Here is a 9,289-nt window from a genome sequence, read left to right as displayed (position 1 = left end):
ATGTGCCACATCACGTAGCATATGTAAAGCACCTAAAAGCAACAACAATAACAATAACGCATGCAACAGCGCACGTTGTGGCAAGTTGCCGACCAACAAGTGGGTTTGCATTTTTGATTAGAAGCAAATAATTCAGAAATATTCAACAATAACAAATACAAGAACAACAATGACAACGGCAACAACAAATGAAGCACAGAGAATGAAACCACAACACAGTTCGAAAATCTACGCCAGCGGCTTAGTGCAATCGAATTGCGTGTGGGCCGCATGCAGCCATTCTCAACTCATGTCAGTTGCCTTCGCTGTACGTTTGCGCCCAATCGTACCGCCTGCGTGCGTCTGACAGTTCGAAAATAATCGCCCGAAACGTCAAAGTTTGGCGCCCAAAGAGCCGATACACTAGATTGTATATTTGTCGGCGCGCCTGCGCATAGAAAGCAATCGCCACGCTGTGCCGCAGACAACACAATCTTAACCAGTTCGCCAATTGGCCACCGAAACAGGTCCATTGAATGCGCCGATTGTTGTCCAGTCACCAGCCACGCTGCTGCTGACGTTTTTTATTGTTGTTGTTGTAGTTGCTGTTGTCTTGCGACCAGGAAGATAAGAAGAAAGCTGGGTGTATGCAAATGTGAGAAACTGTTTTTGATGTATTTGGATTTCGGCTGGAGTTTGAATTTGATATTTCTACCCATGTTTAAACTGGCAACACTGCCACGTGAATATATGTACAATTTATGTAGGCTTGACGCGTGGTCGTTGCCATCGTGCTGAGCTGGAGACAGAATTCAGCTGGCAGCGATTTGAGATCATTCAATTCACATAATTTTAATGCAATAATTTATATATTTTACCTTTGATAAATGCAGGCTTACCTATAGTCGTTATAACGGTTCAATACATGAATACAGAAATATTTTGTAGTTGTTTATAACATAGATAATCTACGATAAATTACCAAAATACCCACCACAAATATTTCTGCTAGTTGTTATACACTAAACAGGGTGTATTAAGTCTGTCACGAATTTTGTAACACTATGGATTATGTACATATAACGGGTGCTTTTTTTAGAGGTATAGAACTTTAAATTGCAATATGGATTATTTGATTGACATGCATTTTATTTAACCGAAAGATAATCTTGTGGCATTACATTTTAAATATGATTACTGACATATGACGCCATGGCTGGCTCGAATGGACGTCCAATTTTCGATGAGTTTTTCCAACATTTCTGGCCGTATATCGGCAATAACACGGCAAATGTTGTCTTCCAAATGGTTAAGCGTTTGTGGCTTATGCGCATAGACCAATGACTTTACATAACCTCACAGAAAATAGTTTAGCGGTGTTAAATCACAAGATCTTGGAGGCCAATTCACAGGTCCAAAACGTGAAATGAGGCGGCCACTAAACGTGTCTTTCAATAAATCGATTGTGGCTCGAGCTGTGTGACATGTTGCGCCGTCTTGTTGGAACCACAGCTCCTGGACATCGTGGTTGTTGAATTCAGGAATGAAAAAGTTAGTAATCATGACTCTATACCGATCACCATTGACTGTAACGTTCTGGACATCATCGTTTTTGAAGAAGTACGGACCAATGTTCCACCAGCCCATAAAGCGCACCAAACAGTCAGTTTTTCTGGATGCAACGGTGTTTCGACATACACTTGCGGATTAGCTTCACTCCAAATACGGCAGTTTTATTTGTTGGCGTAACCATTCAACCAGAAGTGCACTTCATCGCATCATACGATAAAATGAACATTATTTTCGAAATAAAATAGCACTATTTGCAAGCGTTGTTCAGGCGTGAGTCTATTCATGATGAATTGCCAAACCAAACTGATAATAAATCACTTGACAGCTGTTAAATCGGTCGCCATCTTGAACAGTAATGCCAACTTAAATTTCTATACCCCGAAAAAAAAAACTCCCGTTATAATGATTAGCATCATGAGCTGAGTTGATTTATCCATATTCGTCTGACTGTCCATTCGTATATACACGAACTAGTCTCACAGTTTTTAAGATATCGATTTTGCCCATTTGTCCGAACCGATCTTGAACCACCACGTTTATTAAGAGCTCGTAAGAATGTTTGTTAGTGAAAGCATTGTGTACAAGTGAAAGATTTCAGTAGCTTTAATTTATTAAAGTATAGGCTTTGAAGTATAAGCTTTCCGAACTTTTATGATAACATAAAATGCAATGAAAAATGTCAGGTATACGATTTCCTTTTCATTGAAGTAGTACAATTTGAGAATAGTATGCGCAGCAAGTTTAGGTATACATGTTAAGGGTAGAAAGATAAATTTTCGTACTAAAAAAACTTCTCAGACAGATTTTGCTTGACTCAGTACAAGGTGCAATTCAAAAGTTTCAGGACTTTTATTAAAAAACGAATATTATTATTATTTTTTTTTTAATTTATTGGTCGCCTTCAAAATAGTCTCCTTCCGCCTGAATACAACGTTTTGCACGTTCAAGAAGGTTATCGAATAAATTTTTTAGGTCATTTGTCGGTATAGCGTTGAGGATGGCGGTCGTCGCCTTTTGGACGGCATCAACGTCAGCATAGCGGTTTCCTTTTGCTTGGTTTCAGGCTCATATTCAAAGCACCATGTTTCGTCACCAGTGACAATCGAATACAAAAAGTTTGGGTCCTTTTTGGCCTCTTTAATGATGTCTCTTGAATGTTGAATTCTGAGGTCTTTTTCGTGTTGTTTTAAAGTGTGCGGGACAAATCGAGCACAAACCTTTCTGAGGCCCAAATTTTCTGTCAAAATTGATAATTCCGATTCCATATATTTAAGCGATGATTTCGGCTCTTTTTTAATGAATTCACGCACAATTTCCGTGTTTTTTTCGTTCACAACATCTTTTGGCCGGCCAGAACGTTCGTCGTCTTCCAAGTCTTCCCGTCCCTCTTGAAAACGTTTAAACCACTCGTGAATACGGCTACGGGATAGTCAATCATCGCGATAGAATTGATTCAACATTTGATGAGTTTTGGTAAAAGTTTTACCAAGTTTAAAACAAAACTTAATGTTAGCTCTTTGTTCGATGCTCATTTTCCGACCGACACTACAAATGTAATGTCACATGTAGCGCGATATCTCAGCTATTATACAAGTCAGCTGTTATATAAATTTTATACGACAACATTGAAGAATGTACAATTGAGGGATAGCGAATTCAGACAGATGGTGTCACTAGAAGCCACGTTGTTTAAAAAGTCTTTTTGTTGTATTGTTAAAGCACATGTCAAAGATGGAAACCAGACAAGAGAAAATACGTCACATCTTAAATTTTTCTTCGATAGCTCTTGAACCAAACTCCCATCTGCAAATAGCTGCTTTTCTGAAGCGGATAGTTACTGGAAATGAAAAGTGGGACACTAACGATAACGTCAAGCGAGAATGGTCATGGTCGGGAAAGGTTTTAATGTATGTATGTTAGAATTGGCAGCAAATCAGCTACTATAAACTACTACCCTATGAGCAAACAGCAAGTTTTGCCAATAGGAGAACTGATAATCAAATTTCTATCCAGTTTTCAAACCAATAACATCACTAACAATAGTCACATATTGAATCAATTCAGCAAAGACGCGCACCAAAGCGTTTCAAAATGTTCTCTTATAAGTACATAAATATATAACGATTCTTGAAAACTAAAAACTCATCCTTGAGTAAAGTTTTATTTACATCGTCACGTGGGCGAAACTTTTCAAAAATTGTTTCCCCAAAAAAATTTCGCCATTTGCATGAGTTTATTTGAAGTTGTTTCTTCATTTCGCAGCAAATAAATACTTGGTTGATTTAATGTTGAAACTGCTGTGAACTCTGTATTTTCGGTTTCATTCGAGCAGCAAAAGTGTGAGAAATTCGATAACCAATTTCAATGAAATTCAATTTTAACGTAAAACTTCGCTTACCCTCAGTGCAAGTTTCCTTAATTTTTATTTTCTTTCGCTACTTCTTGCTTTTCACCAGCGGTTGCTGCTCGGCAATACATTCTCAGTTACAGTTTGCCGCAGTTAGTTGCAGTTGTACAGTGGTTGCCGTACTTCCGGCGTTTCGAGTGTTGTTCGAAAATTATTGGCCGTTAAAATATGCTGCCAACAGCCAACAGGTCGAAGCAAATAATGAAAGGATTGATGAGTGAGAGCGTGCAAGGATGAAGAGGAATAGCTTTGTTTGTATTTCAGTGTAGTTGCAAGATATATAGGCATACTTTCGATGGATAACAGTGTTTCAAGAGCATGCAACTGTATGTTTTCGTTACTGACTAGAGGTTACCAGAAAGCTGTAACTTCCTTTGTTCTAATTGTACATAAGGATCTTAAACTTCAGTCTCTACATCTATTTTAACAGGTTAGAAAAATATAGAATTCTAAAACTGTTTGTAGGTTTGTTTGGATTTGCTCTATAAAGAAACGTTCTCCAGAACATTGATGGAGATACAAACCTCTGCTTCCAACTGGTAAAAAAATATACTGGATCTCTCATTTACAAATATATTTCAAATAAATCAGATTTTTAAATGGATCAATGTAGAATATCTAGTACAAGAAGAGTACATTTGTTTTTCCGACTGCCAGCAAAAAGAGAAAGTTTTTTCAAGAATTTTGACATTAGTATTGTTTCGAACATTCAATATAACTTCAATCTGGTCCACAGACTTAAGGGTCAGCGGTGAAATGGGCACTTCTCCATTTTATTGTGTTCCGATATACTAAGTTTTGGTCATTTCTTTTTACGGCGTAAAAAAAGTAGAAAGCACCAAAAACTGTTCACAAATTAATTTCAAGTTCATTAAAAAATACTTTGAGAAAAACTGAGAAACAGTATTACCACGAGTTCCACATTATACTCTCAATCGAAACCGCATGCGAAGACTAAAATATATAGGACGGGTTTGTGAGCTTGTAAACCGATCTTTTCACGCTAGAACAAGGGGCTCCACAATATAACTAGTGATCATAAATCATATAATATATCGTAATCTGAGTACACGCCAAGACCAATCGCACCACTGTAAACCAGCAGGAAGTCAAGTAAGACCATACGAACAACGGAACCCAAACAAACGGTTTGTTTGCGCCGAATAAACAATAGCCGCAGGCAACACAATGAATTCTGTAGGCGGGACGGTAGGTGGCAAGTGAATGAGTGGCTAACTACAACTATGTGCAGCCATGCAACCCACAGCGTCGTACATAGGAAGGAAGTAGGTACACAGGACGTATACGTTACATGTGTTTGGCGCTGCTTAAATGCGGAAAGGGTAATATGCGCGCGAAAGCGGATAGCAGTAACACACAGCGTAGCGAGAGCAGCGTGTTGGGCGCATAAAGCGACGGGAAGGATTATTATAAGCGAAGCGACACGGAGTTTGGTGTGCCGACTGAAGTGTGTACTGTCTGAGACTTCCTTCCCGTTGTTATTACTCGAAGCTTGCAATACGAACACAATACAAGACTGCCTCTTCGATGTTGATTTTTCGCATGTTTTTATGGTTGCTATTTATTTTTTTATTTGCTTTTATTCTATATTTTACTCATATATTACATTACAAGTTGAGATTATACGAAAATATGCAGAAATCGGTAAAAGTTGTACAATGTTTCACCAGTTTGTAGTGCTAGCATAATACAAAGCTTCTTCATTGACTTATAAAACAAATATAAATATATAAAATGTATATAAAAAGTATATGCTTTCCTTTATTTACTTCTATATGTTATGTTATTGTTATATTATGCATGCGTTGTGCTCTAATTATTTTGCCGATACAACCGTTTATATGTATATATATGTGCATGTGCATGTGTGTAGCATTGTTTGTCTTCAGCTTGTTGAATTTTGTGCTTGTCATACTCTCGTAAATCATAAAACTTGATATTGTTTGATTTGCACAAATTTTGACAGCAGCAAAGCGGACGCATGGAATTATTTGAAGCACTTTGCCATATGAAATATACATATATGCTTATTTGTATATATAATGTCAGCAAATACATCGTTTAATTTTATTTTTTATTTCTTAACATATTCAATATGTTTAAGCTTCAATATTTTGCTGTGCAGATTTTTTTCTTCTCTATACTCTGAATAGCGAAGGTTAAGTTTGCCAAGAAGTTTGTAACACGTAGAAGGAAACGTAGAAGACCCTATAGAGTATATTTATGAATTTTCAGCGTATACGCGAACTATTCGCTCAGTTTTTGAGATATCTCTAAAATTTTGCACATGTAATTTTCTCCTATAGAAGCTGCTCATTTGTCGAAATCGCCGATATCGCCGATACTATATCATATAGCTGCCATGCAAACTGAAAGTTAAAAATTCAGTTCTTGTTTCAAAAACTTTTTTATTTGAAAAGATATCTTCACGAAATTCGGCATCGGAGCAACCGAAGTTTCAGAATTCAAAAAATCGCTTTTTAAACACTATCTTTAAGAACTACCTTTTTAACTAAATAAATATTGTCCAACTGAAGGTTTAACATTTTCCCATTCTTTTTAAGGGATTTGTGGATTCCATATAAAAAAAACCGCACCAACTTGACAGACTGGAATGAATCAAATTAATTTTTAATACCCTGTACTGATCTGAACTATATTTCAGTAAGGGTATTCTGCGTCGATGCAAGGTCTGAGCTATAAGTCGGGTGAGGCAAAGCTTCTCTGTCTCTGTTTTCCAAATAATTTTTAACCGGTCTTGCAACTTTAGGTAGAGCGTTGTCATCATGAAGAATTATTACCTAATGACTAGCAGCAGTCCCTCGCTACAATTTAATGAGTTGTTATTAGTGGGGAACCTATTAATAGGTTCATTTGGTTTTAGTAGTTTATAATAAAGTACGCCCTTCTGACGCTTCTGATCCCACCAAATACAGTGCATTATCTTGGCGTCATGGATATTCGGCTTTGCCACTGGTTAGCCAGGTTTCTCTGCTGTTTGTAAACGCTCGTTTTGTCAATTGGCTTATACATTTACTTCTATCCATATATAGACTATTGAGATGATTTCAACTAAAACTTTTGACTTTTATTTATTTAGGTATTATCATTCTACTGATTGCTGAGTTTTACTGACTTTTAGACCACTTGAACTTCTGGTCAATTGAATATGAATAAAGGAATAGTCAGGTATAAACTTCTACCTATGAATATTTGATTTCAATCATACAAATTGCTTACCTTCAACAAATATTCGTAATAATTACTAACAATTGAGGCTGAAGAGACTTTTGGCTAATGACTATAAGAGTTAAATATAATTTTGTGCGTAAAAAGAATTATATGTTATGGAATTTAATATAACATTTTAGTTTATATAGAACAATAAATGACAAGATTGCTAACTTTTTAAGGAACAGAAGTTTTAAAGTATCCACACTTTCTCTTTTAATTCCTTACAATTCGGAAATTATAAAAAAAGTTTTCACAAAAGTATTACATGCATCATTTTTTAAGAAAATTATGAAAAGGAAACCATATATATATATTAGGGTGGAGCGAAAAAAAAATTATTTTAGCGCTTAAGGAAAGCATGTTGTCGTTTAAGACTTTTTCTTAAAACTCCAATAATGACCACAAACGATTTTTTTTAAGTTGATAACTAGTCCAGAAAGAAGACTCTTCACAGCTTCTAGAACACTTATCAAAACATTTTTACGAAATAAAAATTTTAACTCGAAATTTACTTTATGTGAGTGAGCAAATGTTTTCCTCACGATAAGCCCAAAAAAAATATTTTTCGCTCCACCCTAATATATATATATATAGACACACAAACATATACACCGCTAATACAGCCAACCAAGCATCTCAAACCACCGCTTCTCATCTCAAGCCCCACAAACAAGCCACTTAATGCTTGCACACGGAAAAGTTTTATATAATTGCATATGCGTCTAAATATGTGTGAATACCTGCATGTTTGTGTGCGAGCGTGTGTGGCATAACATTCAAGGAGCGGAACATGAAAATCAAAAACTGCATTTCCGACGCTTCAACTTCAATTTCCGAGCAAAGGAAACCATAAAATCGGTGACTTTTTCATTTCAACTCGAAACTGAAATCGGAAGCTCTATATACACAGACCCAAACATATGTGCATACAAATACAGTTGTGAGCCAAAGGACAGCAGAATGTGAATGAGATGTGCACTTAAGGCATTGCTGACTTAGCTTACATGTGTTAGTCAAAGCTAACAGGGTGTTAGTGTGTGTCTGCATGTGTGTGCTTAGATGGCGCTGCTTTCTCTGGCCGACATTTAGCGTTGCAAGAAAATGCGGAAAAAGAAATGAGCAAAATTATGTGCATAAAGTGCGCATAAATATTCGTTTTAAGTGCACTGTAAGCTACACGACACGAACACACACACATACATACGGCGAGTGGCATGCCACACAGGCGACACATTGCACTGTCACCATGACATTCGCTTAGGTGTTGATCCCGCTGTTCCTACTGGTCGCGCTGCTTGAGTTCTTACAAGCCATTGCGTTACTTGAGCGAAATGCTGCAAAAAATTAAAAGCATATTTTTATAAAATTTCCTTGCAAACGCATGCATTCGAAGGTGTTTGAAGTAGGAAAATACAAAAACAATAACAATGTTAGTTTTTAAATTGTTGAGAGCAAGGCGGCAAGGTGGTTATTGCTACAATGGCAACGCAGCAGGTGCTGTATAGAGGCAAAGCGATCATGTACATATGTGTGGTGGAGCAACTATTAAAATCACATCGCTTTTGAGAAAAAATACATGAAATTCAAGAAAAACCGTTACCTTCGGCTGCACCGAAGTTATAATACCCTTCACATGTGCATTTCTTATAAAATAAAAGGATATATAAAGATAAGTTTGTATGGCAGCTATATGCTATAGTTGGCCGATCTAAAAAATATATTCGTAGATTGTAGCGCTGCCTTATACAATAAGCCATGCTGAATTTCGTGAAGATATCTAATCAAATAAAAAAGGTCTTCATACAAGAACTTGATTTTGATCGGCCAGTTTATATGGCAGCTATAAGCTATAGTGATTCGATATCGATGGTTTCGACCAATTAACAGCTTCTTGGGTAGCAAAGTTGGTGTGCAAAATTTCAGATCGATAGCTCTAAAATTTTCTTTCTGGATGTTACAAACTTCGTGGTAAACTTAATATACCCTATTCAATGTATAAATGTACACACACATACCTGCAGCATATGCTTACATTTGTAAACCAATAGCATCTACTACATATTTATTAAGTCACGT

The sequence above is a fragment of the Bactrocera oleae genome, chromosome 4 (assembly GCF_042242935.1).
Source record: "Bactrocera oleae isolate idBacOlea1 chromosome 4, idBacOlea1, whole genome shotgun sequence".
Lineage (NCBI taxonomy): Eukaryota > Metazoa > Arthropoda > Insecta > Diptera > Tephritidae > Bactrocera > Bactrocera oleae.
The sequence above is the reverse complement of the archived record's forward strand: the minus strand, read 5'-3'. Positions refer to the sequence as shown.